Source organism: Ictidomys tridecemlineatus, chromosome 2, assembly GCF_052094955.1.
Source record: "Ictidomys tridecemlineatus isolate mIctTri1 chromosome 2, mIctTri1.hap1, whole genome shotgun sequence".
NCBI classification, from domain to species: domain Eukaryota; kingdom Metazoa; phylum Chordata; class Mammalia; order Rodentia; family Sciuridae; genus Ictidomys; species Ictidomys tridecemlineatus.
Window position 1 is genome coordinate 134,153,259 of NC_135478.1, and position 14,505 is coordinate 134,167,763.

Consider the following 14,505-nt stretch of genomic DNA (forward strand, 5'->3'; position numbering starts at 1 on the left):
GAAAGGCCAGAGGGGATTCTCTGGAAACTTGCACAGTGTCACCTGCCATAAAGCAAGTACCAACGTACTTATAAAATGCCCAAGAAACGCTTCCATACAAAACACTCTCAACCTCCTCAGTCTGCTCACAGTGTTCTGTGAGATGATTCATGGCTGCTAGTCAAACTCCTGTCATATGGTCAGACTTTCCAGACTACTAGGACATTTGGCTTAGACCGGGTGTTACATCTTCTGTCGAGGGACTGTCTCCTGCCAGGATGGGTGGGGTGGCTGAAAAGGAATAATCCAATCGGATCCTTCCACTCCCACTTCTGTGGTCTCTCCTTTTGAGTCTCATCACATCTTCGTGTGAATCAAAACAATCTTGACACACATGGTTATACTGATGTCCCAACATGCCTTATGTCCCTAGTGGCATCTTTCTCAGAAAAACAAAGTCCTCTAAATAAACATCACTGGCTTTGGAATCATCTGGAAGGAGAGGGCAGCTGAGCAACATCTCGTCTATGCACAGTCATGTGCTATTTTGTTTATACCCAGCTATGAGGATTAGCATCTAAAGCAAAGGTACGTGGTTCTAACTTTTGCTAGCCTGGGCTTACTGTTTACTTTTGCCTTGCTGTCAAATCTGTCATGAGTGTCTCTTATTATCTTTCCCATAAATGCACCAGACTCAGTGGAAAGAACATTCCTCTGGGCTGCTTAACAAGCAAATTATTTTTCAACTGCTTCCTCCCCTTCCTCCCCACCCTCCTTGAATAAACATTTGGGAGACACAATCCTGTGGCCTGGCAATTTGCAAAGATATTCTTTGTCCTCACAAAGGCAAAAACAAGACGGACGAGGTTAATGGAGGATATGCGTTATCTTGGATAATCAGTTGAAATATCCACATCTCTAATTCAAGGCTTCCTTTGATTTATCAATGTCATATTTCACATTAAGGCCCCCAACGTTCATTTTCTTCATTTCCTTTCTAATTATTGCTTCCCAACTCAATAATTTGCTGTTCTATAGTTTCTGAAGTCTTGCATCTAGTTTGTTCAGCATCTTGGAATGTGGTGAGAAAAATGGGCTCTCTGTTAGAAAAACCATGCGGATCTTTATTTATTTCATTCACCCTTACCATTGCTCTCTCACTTGTCAGTAATTATGTCCAGCCTAGAAACTAACCATTTCAGAGGCAAAGAGTAAATAGCTTTTCTGAGATCAGTACGGGAAGGGCTACAAAGCCTGGATCGAAACCAGTTACCACTTATGGGACTGAAATTTATACAGCTTCCTTAATCTGTAAGAGACCAAGTTGTCTGTAAATGATGAGAGATTTTAAACTCTCAGCAGGTTCAACAGCAACTCATCTTCCCAGATCATTGAGAGAATTACACAGAATGTGTACTGCTTCTTGCCCCACCCCTGCTTCTCCCCCAGTGTAAACTATTATCATGTCCCACCAGGATTAAGTGAATCAGCCTCCAGCATAGCTCTCCCCACTTCTCAAATTCCCCCAGCCTGAGTCCATTCTTAGCACAGCAGCCAATCAGCCTTTTAGAACGTAAATCAGTCCATGTTACACTCTGTCAAATTCTGCAATGGCCCCATTTCTCCTGCAGAGTCAAGGCCAAGAGTCCTCTCAGTGGTCTAATCAGGTCTTCTAGAACAAGCCTTTGTTGCCTTTCTTGACCAAAACTCCTACTATTGTCTTCCTTCCTTATTATACCCAGGCACATTTGCCTTCCTGTGTTACTTGAAAGTCTCAGGCTTTCTCTGCCTCCTGGCCTTTGTACTGGCCGTTTCCTCTGCCTAGAATGCTCTGCACCCCGTGCCTTTAGCCTAGCTGATTTCAGCAGAGCTCCAGAAGGCTCTACAATGAACATCACTAGCTTCAACGTCATGAGCATGGCAATGCCTCCCCCTGCTTGGTTACTGCTGGAATTCGTCAGAAGCCAGAGAAAACCAGAGATTGAAGGTCTGGACGAGAAGGAAAAATAACATGCTAGAAACATCCCAACTGCAGGAGGATAGGGTTTGACAATTAACCACCAGCCTCTTACCTCTGGGTGGGACAATCCTGAGATTTATTGTCCATGAATTCTTCGAGGGCTCCCCAAAATGTGGCCCTTATCTGGGCACAGCAGTGAGCTATTAGGGATGCACCTTCTGTTATTTTTCTTTCTCCCATTCCACTCTTCCCTGCTTCTTTACTTCTGCATTCTGGGGTCAGATTTCCAATCTCAAATCTCCAAATTGCATTTCTTAATAACAATCTAAGATGAGAATCAAAGAAAATATGTCCCTTTTCAGTTTGATTAGCATGAGAGCCAGAAAAGCATGCTTCTGGATTGTCAAAGTCAGTCAAAAATCTTCCTCTCTCCTTTCCCCAATTATAGCTAACCCCAAGAAGGAACAACCAGGGCTCTCTCTTACTAACAGTAAATGTCAGGAGGAAATTTAAATCCTGTGTTCCTTGGGGGAAGAGTGTCCACGAAACTCTTTTCCTGCTCTTGCTGATTTCAGAATCAGGCAACATTATTCCCAAGTCAGAATTGTCCTGTCTCACCATGGCTAGCTACCTGCTGGGGCCTGGTACGCGGAGTTCTCCATTTACTCTGTGGATTCTTTGAAGCAACAAAGTGGTTGACAGTTCCCCTTGACATCTTAGAGACTTTGTGGAAGAGAAGGGAAGAGGAGGGTCTCACTGTTGTTTGGAGTAGGTCTTCTCTCTGAGAAGAAAATCTCCTTTAGGCTTCAGCAGAGAACAAAAAGGGGTGCTTGGCTTGTGATAACAAAATACCACAGACTGAGTGTTTTAAGCAACAGATCTTAATTTTCTCAAATTCTGGAGGTTAGATGTCTGAGATCAAAGCATCCGCAGGTTTGGTCTCCTATGGACTCCCTCCTTGGCTTAAAGATGGCCACCCACATCAGTGTCTTTCCATAGCATGTCCTCTGTGTGCACATGTGTGTGGTGTCTCTCCCTCTGACCTAGTTTCCTCTTCTTACAAAGACACCAGTTAGATTGGGTTAGGGTTCGCTGGTATGACCTCATTTTACATTAACCACTTCTTTAAAGATCCCATCTCCAAATACAGTCACATATGAAGATCTCTGGTATCAATATTTCAACATATCAATTAGGGAAGAGAGCACAATTTAGCCCATGTCAAACAGAAAGAGAATTGTTGAACTACACATGTCACTGTCTGGCTCTCTCACTGATCCTCACTTCACAATGGGCCCTGAATCTGAACCTTTCCTAGTACACATACCTCAGAATCATGACTGTCCCTGGACAAGTCTATCCACCATCATGGTTTTGGCCAGCTACATTGTCTTCTGTCCTGATCTGGCACCCTTTGCTTGGTTGAGCGCTCTTGGGCCAACATGTAGACACATTACCTCTAGTCACCTACTAAATAATTCTGTACCCTTGACATATCAAGCCTAAGCCACTCTGCTCCAAAGGCAGAGTCCTTGATATTGCCCCTTGGTGCTATATATGGCGTATGGTTCCTAACATCTCACAGAGGTGGGGTATGACATCTGCCCTGCCGTTACTGCTTCTAGTATGTTCTATGACCCACCAATGCCATCAGAGCAACCTCAGAGACAGACACCAGTCTATCTTCAACACCTCTTCCCTCAAGAGTACAAGTGCTCTGTAACCAAAGAAAAAAATCCTTCTCTTCTTCTCTTTCCTATCACCCACAATACCCCATAATAATCAGCCTGTTTTGAATTGGTGTCTTAGTCTGTGCTATATTCTCCTCATATGAAAGAGCCAAGAGCTTCAAAGTCTGGATCAACCAATATTTCAAGAGTGACTCCTTCATTTCCAGATGTGACCCTACTGAAAACAACGATGACAGCAATAATAATAACTCAGTAATTCCTACACTCGTGCAGCATTTTAGAGTCTAGTAAAATGTATCACATCTTCACCTGATCTTCCAAAAGCTCTGGAATTTTTTCATCTCCAGAAGAAAACTGAGAGAGAGAGAGAAATGTTCCTGACTTGATCACATGAACAATAGCAGGTGCATGGAAGAGCTGGGACTGGAGCTTGGATCTTCACATGCTTGTTTCAACGTTTCTTTTGTAACTATTGTCAATCTCCCCAAGCCACCCTTAAGATGTATTACAAAATTCCTACTATGTTCTGGGTGTGTCCGCTGGAATTCATGCATTAGAAACTTAATCTCCAAAACTCCTGCATTAATGGTATTTGGAGAGGTGACACCTTTGGGAAGTAATTAGGGGTAGATGAGGTCATGAGGGTGGGGTCCCCTGTGATGCCATTAGTGGCTTTATAAGAAAAGAATGAGAGAACTGAGCTAGCATGCTTGCTCTGTCTCACCATGGGATACTCTCTACCATGTATGATACAGCAAGAAACCTCATCTGATGCCAAATAGCTGCCAGCACCATGCAGCTAGACTTCCCAGACTCTGAAAATGTGAATAAATAAAACCCTATTCTTTAAAAATCACCCAGCCTTGGGTATTTTGTTACAGCAACAGAAAACAGACGGCACAACTCCTAAGTTAATCTTTATCTCAGATGCATGAGAAATATCCATGTAAAAGTGGTTATAATGTGACAAATAATTAAATGCCTCTACTGTCTTTCCTTTAAATATTAACCATGGTGTACCAATTTACTATTATAACAACTCAAGTGATTCTTTCAACAACCCTGAAAGACATTTTCATTTTCTAGGGCTGACAGAACAAAGTTCCATAAACTAGGCAGCTTAAAACAACATAAATTTATTCTCTCAGTTTTAGAGGATTGAATCTGAAATCAGGGTGTCAGCAAGACCGTACTTTCTCTGACATCTTCTGAGGAGAATTTTTCTTTCCTCTTTTAGCATCGGTACTTGAAGACAATCCTCGGTGACCACTGGCTTGTAGTCATGTTTCACTCCGACCTCTACCTCCTTCTTAATATGGCTGCTCTCTCTCTCTCTCTCTGTATTCTTTCTCTCCTTATAAGAACATCAACCATTGGATTCGGCCTGTTGGAATCCAGTATGACCTCATATTAACTTTACTACGTCTGCATTAACTCTGATTTCAAACAAGGTTACATCCACAGAGATTAGTACATGACTGTATCTTTTGGAGGGACATAATTCAATCCAATCCAGGTATAGAGCACTGTCACATTATCACTGTATTGTACAGATGAGGACCTTGGGAGGTTTAGGGCAGGTAAGTCAGTGTTTCTCTAAGCACCTGCATGAGAACCACCTGGGGGTTTGTTATATTGTAAACTCCTGAGCCCCACCACAGTGCTATGGAAGAGAATTCAGAACTGGGGTATTAAAGGGGGGCCAGAAATGGCTCTTGGGCATCCTTAATTCTGGGGAAACCCTAAATTAGAAAGATCCATCAGGGATTCTGTGAATAAGTGGTAGAAACTGAATACAGACTCTGGTACTCAGGTCTCAAAAGTTTTTATCTTTGTCTTTTATTTTCAAATCCGAGAATCTGCACCATTCTTTCCCCAGACCCTAGTGAAGGTCAGTTTTCTCCTTGCTTGGTGTCTTGGTCTGTGTTTTGTTGCTGTAACAGAATACTGTAGACTGGGTAATGTATAGTTCTGGGGGCTGAATTTGGACAGGGTCTTCTTGCTGTGTCACTCTATGGTGAAAAGCAAAGGGCAGAAGGGCGAGAGAGTGTGAGAAAGCAAAAGAAGGCAAAACTTCCCTCCTGCATACCTCTTCTTGCCATAACAAGTCTGCTCCCTGGATAACTAATGCAGTCTCGCAATAATAACATTAACAAGTTCATAAGGGCAGAGCTGTTATAAACTAATCATCTCTACAAGGTCCCACCTCTTAACATTATTTCATTGGGGCTTGAGTTTCCAACACATGAACTTGGAGGAACACATTCAAAACATAGCACAGGGCTTGCATTCCCTTTCTAGGACCTTTGTGTAACACAGCTTACAGGCTGGCACTTCCAAGCCACATGAAATAGCCCCAGATTTTCACCTCCCCTTAAGTTGTGTTGTTTCTTTCCACATTACCTAATGCTACAGGGCTATTTTATCCCTGTGGAGGGGAGCTAGTCCTCACTATGGTGCATGCTGTGTCTTCAGATCTTTGGGGCTTGATTTCCAACACATGAACTTGGAGGAACTACCTCCTTCACATTGCCACACAGCTCATTCCTACTTCCTGTTCCTCTAAGTGCATCTCATTTTGTCCCTCCGTATATATGGTTAGATATTATCATTACATATGAGAACAGACAAGAGTATGTTCCTATCACTCATCCCACTAGGAGGGTTGTGGGCACAAGTTACTGTATCCTGATGAATGAAGGCAGAACATGGTATGAACGACAACTCTGCACACAGCGGCAACCCTGCACCGAGAGTCAGACATCATGCCTTCCGTCCTTGCCTCTGTTTTGCAGAAGAATTATGCCTGGGTACATCAATTCATCTTCCTGGCTGGTATGGAGAAGGGTTGGGCTACATGATTTCTGAAGTCTCGTCCAGGTCTAACACTCTCTAAATCTCAGTCCTACTTCTTCCGCGAAGACACTCCTATAACTTTCGCCAATACTGATCGCTTCTATTCTTAATCAAGTCCATATTTCAGTACTAAAAATCGGGACTCAATTTGACAGAAATATTTTGTACCACTTCTGGATTTGAGAAGCAATGAAACTGGAGCTTCCGTGCCAAAAATGATGCTATGCCTCAGATATGTTGGTAGGAACAAAGGGGCAGAATACACGAAAACAAGAAAATGCAGAACGTGTGTTCGGTCCTCATACAGTATACATTTTTGCTCTTAATTAAATACCATTTTTTTGGCATTTTTGTATATTTTCTATAGTCTATATTCTTTGCAATATGTATGAACCTTAGTTCCTTCAAATAAATTCTTTAAGACAGAAAACTGACATTCAATTCTGACATTCAGCTCTTACTCCAATACATATAGTGGAGGTCCAATATATACAGATATCCTTGAAAATAACAAAGTTAGACATGCAATATAAATTCTTTGTGTGAATTAAGCCTGAAACACTTGATACAAACCATTAGCTAGAACTCCAAGAAAGGGATCATTTTATTCTGGTAAAGTTCAGAGAGGTGTCAACAGAAAGTTGAGGGAAACATTCTAACTTTGCTTTTCCAAAATCATTCATTCATATCCACTAAAACCTTGCTATCACTCTGAATAGATCATCAGACTTTAATAAAAATGTTATAATTTATTTTTCTTTCTGATGCTCACAATAAACTTGTATCAAAACCTAAAGGAATTAGGGTGTATGAGAATTACCTATTTATTGGCATAGATTCTCACAGTCATAGAAAGGCTCCTGTGTCCATGGATAGTGAAGACCATCTTGTTCTGGAATTTGAGAATTAAAAAGGAACTGGGAAATCTTCCTTCCTTGTTTTGCTGATGAGGAGTGAAGGACAGGATGATAAGGCAAATTGCCTAAGGTCCCAAAGTAGTTTGGAGTCCAGGTACAGATGGAAATAAGCCCTTGACTTTTGGGCTGGCTTCTCTCACTAGATATATCGAGATTTATTTTTAATTAGTCCATAAGGGTACTTATTTGGCTGGAGTCTTTTCTCCCCATTCTCTGCTCCCATCTTCCCTTTAGATTTCAGGACCAAGTTGGAGGCTCTTAAAAAGAAGGTTAGTCTTCTATCCCAGAGTGGGATGACCTACACATCCTGGTTTGCCAAGGACCTTCCAGGTATTGGCATGGAAATTCTCACAGCCTGAGAACTTCATCAGTTTCAGAAAAACATGTTTGTCATGCTGGATTATCAGAGAGAAGCTGCTGATCCATAATCTGCCAATCCATCAGCTCCCAGTGTTCTGTTCTGCTTGACATCCCATGTCTCATGCATGAGTTTGTCACCATGTTCCACACAATGGAGGTTCAGATTCTGGTTCTGTCACATACAGCTGGGGGACATTAGTCCAGGGGTTGAATTCACCTGTGCCTCAGTTTCTTCATCCATAAAAGGGAGGATAATAATACCTCACCTTTGTAGGAAGTTGTGATCCTCTGCGTAGCATTTCAGTGACCTACTTTTCAAGCATATTTTGATGATCTGCACAGTACTCAGAGCAGTGACTGCAGAGTAGTATGTGCTCAATAAATATAGATCTTGTTAGGAAATCCCTGCTTCCTTTTGCCTCAGAATTCAGTTTATCTCCTCTGCAGACCCTGATGGCTGTTTATCCAATATCTGTTTTCCCCTCTTTCATTTCCAGTCAGGTTATCAATGAGTCTGGTTAAAAACATTCACTTCTCCAGACTCCCTTAGCAGCCAGGGATGATCATGTGATCCTGGTCTGCCCACAAAGTCTAGGAGCGGAGGCTTCTGAGTAGGACTGCCAGAAAATCTCGTGACCGGCTGGACTCGGGTTTGTGTCTTTTCAGGTCTTTGCTTTCTGTCCTCTGCAAGGGTCGCCAAATATAGGAATTCTACCAGAACATTATTCATTGATTTTCTAAAAATCAAATTAATGAGGTGTGTTGTATTTTTATAAATCCAGCAACCCTACTCTCTGCCCTTCTTTTTTTTTCTTCATGCCTGGTATGTAGGTACCATTACCTGGAGTGCAAACATTATCTTGAGACCAGTAGTCATGAGTTCAGGGTAGTGATAGAGAAAGTCTGAGGGAACCTGGCCACTGCGGTCATGATAGGGTCTCTCCAGAAGCATGAATCAATGAAGCCACTGCTTCTTTATAGACAGCTGAAGGGATTCCCTACCTGCTACGTTTATGGGGTATTATGGTTGAGATGTGGTGTCCCCCAAAATATCACATGTGAGACAAATGCCAGAAGGATTGGAGGAGAAATGATTGGGTTATAGCCTTAACCTAATCAGTGTATCCATCCCTGATGTGGCTGAGTGGAAACCCGAGGCAGGTGGGTGTAGCCAGAGGAAGTGGTCCACTGAGACTGTGGCTATAGGGTATATATTTTGTATCTGGAACATGGAGTCTCTCTCTCTCTCTCTGCTTCCTGATCATCATGTGGGCTAGTTCTCTCTGCCACACTCTTCTGCCATGATGTTCTGCCTTCCCTAGAGCCCTGAGGAATGGAGCCAACTTTTATGAACTAAGACCTCTGAAACTATGAGCCTGCAAATAAACCTCTACAGTTGTGCTGGTCAGGTCCGTTAGTCAAAAAAAATTTGACTAAGACATAGGGCCACAAGTTTTATCCTTCTCTCCTTGTTAATTTCTCTGTATCAGTCTCCTCTGGGAATACTCAACTCCTGGTCACAATGATCACTTCAAGTCCAATCCCTCTCACATTGGAGTTTCCTAGTTTCCTCACTTTTTCTATCACCCTTCATGATATTTTTCAGTGTGAGCATGTTATAGCTTCTGAATCTATGTAAAATCACTGACCTCACCTCCAAGGGTTTCAAAATGGAAACTTTGATATATTTTAAGCACAAATTTATGCATATACCTATGTACTTATCCTAAAATCGTGATAATTTTCAGTAAGTTTAGTTTGTATTTAGTGCAGTTCATTTAATAAATTCCTCATTTTGAACTTAAAAAGTTTTTTTTTCCCATAAAATCAGTTTCTCCCTTCCCCCATTAAGTGTTAAACCAAGTGTAAAGAATATTGATGTGAAGAACTGTCAACTTCTTGGCCCACCCAGGGATCCTCCCAACCCAGGCTGACTGCCAACCCAGAACCCAATCACATTCAACTTCCAGCTCTTTTCTCTAGTAAATATGTCCAGTTTAGTGCACCAAGGAATAGAGCAAAAAGATTCATATCAGAAGTTGCCGCCTGGCTCAGAAACCTCTCTGAGGTTTCCAGTATAGCATGATCATCTACCTCCCAAACTCCATGCTGTTGCTGCAGTCTACAAGGACTGCCTTGTCTCCACTCCATTTTCTATCTTTCCTACAGAGATGCAAAGGCATGTTCCAGAAGTCTTGCCTTTACCTATGGCATTAATGCCTCAGAGAACACCCTCCTCACACTCTTTCCTACTTTGTATCCTGTTTTCCATTCAGGACTAGCTTTCAGAGCTGTTTAGCTGTAAGGACCTTCCCTGCAGTTCAACTGTGTTCATTCTTGCCTTGACTTGCAGGGATGAACAACAGGAATTCTCAGTTTTCATTGTATTTCCAGCCAGGGTGAGATTTCTAGCACAGTATGATATACAGCAAACCTGCTTACGAACATATCACATGCTCTCTGTGCCTGAGATCCCTTAAACACATGCAGAGAGAACAGATTAACAGTGTGTGGTCATACTTCTTATTTGCAAAAGCTCTTCTTATTTTCAGAAAGAAAAAAAAAAGTCTCCACTTTGTCTGCCTCTGAGAAGTTTCCATTCCCTACACAGAGCAAGCCCAATGCTGCTGAAATCAGGGCTTCCTGTAGTCACAGCACTTTGCAGTATAGCACAACCTTCCGGGCTCCACACAGACAGCTCTTCATATCATCACTGCTCCAGAAATGGCCACATGACTTTTGTCTTCTCCTTTGGTTTCATTTTGCAATTATCACAATGCATCCAGAGTATTCAGTCCCCTGCTTAAGAATCTTTCCTTTAGATTAGGGATTGGCATACTATCTGGTATGCAGACCATATCCAGTCCTATCACCTGTTTTTTAAATAAAAACTCATTTATTTACATATTATCCATAGTTTCTCTCATGCTCCAATGACAAAACTGAATGGTTGCGATAGAGGCTTCATGGTCTGCAAAGCCAAAAATACCGATTTTCTGGCTATTTACAGAAGAAATTTGCTGGTCCCTGGTGTAAATCACCAAGAACTTAGGCAAAATAGTCATTATGAGTGAGATTTACTATCACCATGGTCAAGTATATTGATGTGGCTTTTTAATTTATAATTGTTGCTTTATTTATTATTCTGGCCTACAATATTGAGATGCATACATGATATTGGATGACTGGCTTTTGGCAAGTGATGAAATGAAGTTAGACCTATAGAAAATGAGAGGCAGAAGGGGAACTGATGTTTCTGGGCACTTTTTTTTTTTAATTTTTAGAAGTTCATTTATTTTTCATTTATCATGTTCATTACCACTGTTACTGGTTTGTAGATTTATATTTTTTTGAATAGCAGTAATATTTATATATGTATGAATATATTTATTTATTTATTGTTTTTTATTGTTGGTCGTTCAAAACATTACACAGTTCTTAATACATCATCTTTCACAGTTTGGTTCAAGTGGGTTATGAACTCCCAACTTTACCCCGTATACAGATTGCTGTATCACATCAGTTACCCTTCCATTGACTGACATATTGCTTTTCTAGTGTCTGATGTATTCTGCTGTCAGTCCTATTCTCTACTATCCCCCCTCCCCTCCCCTCCCCTCCTCTTTTCTCTCTCTACCCCTTCGACTGTAAATCATTTCTTCCATTTATATTATCTTGTCTTACCCCTCCTTTCCTCTTATATATCATTCTCACTCCCTTTCCCTCCCACCTCTCATCCCTGTTTAATGTAAATCTTCTTCTCAAGCTCTTCTTCCCTACCCTGTCCTTGTTTACTCCCCTTATATCAAAGGGGTCATTTGGTATTTGTTTTTTAACGATTGACTAGCTTCACTTAGCATAATCTGCTCTAATGCCATCCATTTCCCTCCAAATTCTATGATTTTGTCGTTTCTTAATGCAGAGTAATACTCCATTGTGTATAAATGCCACATTTTTTTTATCCATTCATCTATTGAAGGGCATCTAGGTTGGTTCCACAATCTTGCTATCGTGAATTGTGCTGCTATGAACATCGATGCAGCAGTGTCTCTGTAGCATGCTCTTTTTAAGTCTTTAGGGAATAGACCGAGAAGGGGAATAGCTGGGTCAAATGGTGGTTCCATTCCCAGCTTTCCAAGAAATCTCCATACTGCTTTCCAAATTGGCTGCACCAATTTGCAGTCCCACCAGCAATGAACATGAGTGCCCTTTTCCCCACATCCTCTCCAGCACTTATTGTTGTTTGACTTCCTAATGGCTGCCAATCTTACTGGAGTGAGATGGTATCTTAGGGTAGTTTTGATTTGCATTTCTCTGACTGCTAGCGATGGTGAGCATTTCTTCATGTACTTATTGATTGATTGTATGTCCTCCTCTGAGAAGTGTCTATTCAGGTCCTTGGCCCATTTATTGATTGGGTTATTTGTTATCTTATTGTCTAATTTTTTGAGTTCTTTGTATATTCTGGTTATTAGGGCTCTATCTGAAGTGTGTGGATTAAAGATTTGTTCCCAGGATGTAGGCTCCCTATTTATCTCTCTTATTGTTTCTTTTGCTGAGAAAAAACTTTTTAGTTTGAGTAAGTCCCATTTGTTGATTCTAGTTGTTAACTCTTGCGCTATGGGTGTCCTATTGAGAAATTTGGGGCCCGATCCCACAGTATGTAGATCGTAGCCAACTTTTTCTTCTATCAGATGCCGTGTCTCTGATTTAATATCAAGCTCCTTGATCCATTTTGAGTTAACTTTTGTGCATGGCGAGAGATAGGGATTCAGATTCATTTTGATGCAAATGGATTTCCAGTTTTCTCTGGGCACTTTTGTAAGAAGTACCCCTTTTCTGGTCAGGGCTGGATCATGTCGTGACAGATCCAGGAACAACCATTGAGTTATCTCCAGGTTATCTAGAACCAGCAGAGCAGTCATTACCTACAAAATAGCAATGCTAACTCCCCCAGACAAAGTAAAATGATTAAGTTGGTTGTCAACAGATGAACTCCATGGTCCAATAGATTACTAATTGATCACCCACAGGCAATTGTGTATTCTCAAAAAGGCAATGGTATACTTAATAAAAAACAATGCATTTTTAAAAATATATGGCTCAAACAAGATAGATATGTACGTTTTTCACTTTTATGCAAAGACCCAAAGAAAGGACTGGTTTGATTGTCTTCAGGGTCCCAGACTCCTCTGTGTTCTTTCTGTTTTATCCACCTAGTATGTGGCTTCCAGCCTAAACATCACCAAGACAGATGCTGTAGCTCCAGTCATTATTTCCCACTTGTAAGTTAAAAGGAAGAAAGCTGAAGTGGTCTAGCATGCACATAGGAGTCAATGCCTTTTAAAAAGGCTTCTAGTTGATACCATCTAATACCTCAGCTCCTCTATAGGTCAGTATTCTGCAAAGAACCACACATAGGACATAGACATCAAGACAATGGATAGATGGGCAAATAAACAGGTATATATGGATAAGAGGTGGATATAGATGAGACAGATTTGTAGATGGATTTACCTACAGATAAGGGGATTTACTGTGGGAACTGACTCAAATGATTATGGAGGCTAAGAAGTACCATGATATGCTGACTACAGGTTGGAGAACCAGGGGGTCAGAAATGTGGCTCAGTCTTTGTCCAAACACCTCAGAAACAGGGGAGTCAGTGGTATAACTCTTAGCTCAAGGCCTTAGGTCCAAGAACCTGAGGGATTACTGGTAAGTCCCACAGTTCAAAGGCCAGAGAAGCTGGACTCCAAGGTCAAGAGAAGAAAGGTTTCCACCGACAGAAGAGAGAGTGAGCAAATTCACCTTTTCTTTTCCTTTCTGTCGTCTCTAGGCCCTCAGCCCAGCAGATGGTGCCCACCCACATTGGATAAGGATGGATCCTCCTTAATCAGGCCATAGAATCAAATGTCGACCCCCCTGGGAACACCTTCACAGACATCCAGAAATAATGCTTTACCTTTGGAACTCTTAATACAGTCAAGTGGGCACCTAATATCAACCATCTCATTGGCCCGTTCACCTGGCCACATCTACTCACAAGGGAAGTCAGAAGCTAGAGTCATTCAGGTGAATATATGTATAAAGCTAGAAATCTGTTATTAAGGAAAAGGGGGCAGCCAATTAGCAATCTCTGCCTCCTAGTGGCACATGAAAACTCTGAGGAGGAAGCTCACCCACTTAGATTTGCCTTTATGAATTTTCTCTGACTTTTGTACTCTTGTCAACAGAGAATGGGACAGCTGAAAATAACATCATTTAGACTTTATGCCCATTATTTCCCACCACACATTTTTTTTTTCCAGAGGAGGCTGCCACAAGAGGGACTTTGATGGATGCCAGTGTCCACAGATGAGAGAGGGGATTGTACCCTGTGTTGTTTTCATGCTCCAGAGAAAGGAGAGTCTGGAAATGCCAGAAGGACAAACATCTTGTGGGTTTGGAGTCCTCCCATCTGTCCACTTGCAGTCTCACTTGAACCCATTTCCCTCAAGGGAGAGGAGAAAGGGTCCCTTGTCAGTACCTTGGACGAGGGGCTCTGTCCTCAGTGGCAGCTGCACATACAGAGGAGGAGCACAATGCTCAGTCCCTCGCACCCCTCTGGAGAGCCACTTGATGGCATCACCTAGGAATGTGGTCACAGTTCCTGCCTGAGTTACACTTGCTGTGTAAATAAGGAGCTAAAATAGATCCTTGGCAGGGGAGAGGGGTGTTATGAGGTGAGGAGCCCTGCGAG

The 14,505-nt window shown here is 41.8% G+C and overlaps 1 long non-coding RNA gene across 1 annotated transcript; it reads left to right on the forward strand.

Moving 5' to 3' along the window:
* Positions 1–302: 302 nt before the first annotated feature.
* Positions 303–4,486, forward strand: LOC144370118 (uncharacterized). The gene is made up of 2 exons (XR_013430061.1): positions 303–567; positions 3,837–4,486. It is a non-coding gene; the product is annotated as an uncharacterized LOC144370118 (long non-coding RNA).
* Positions 4,487–14,505: the final 10,019 nt, after the last annotated feature.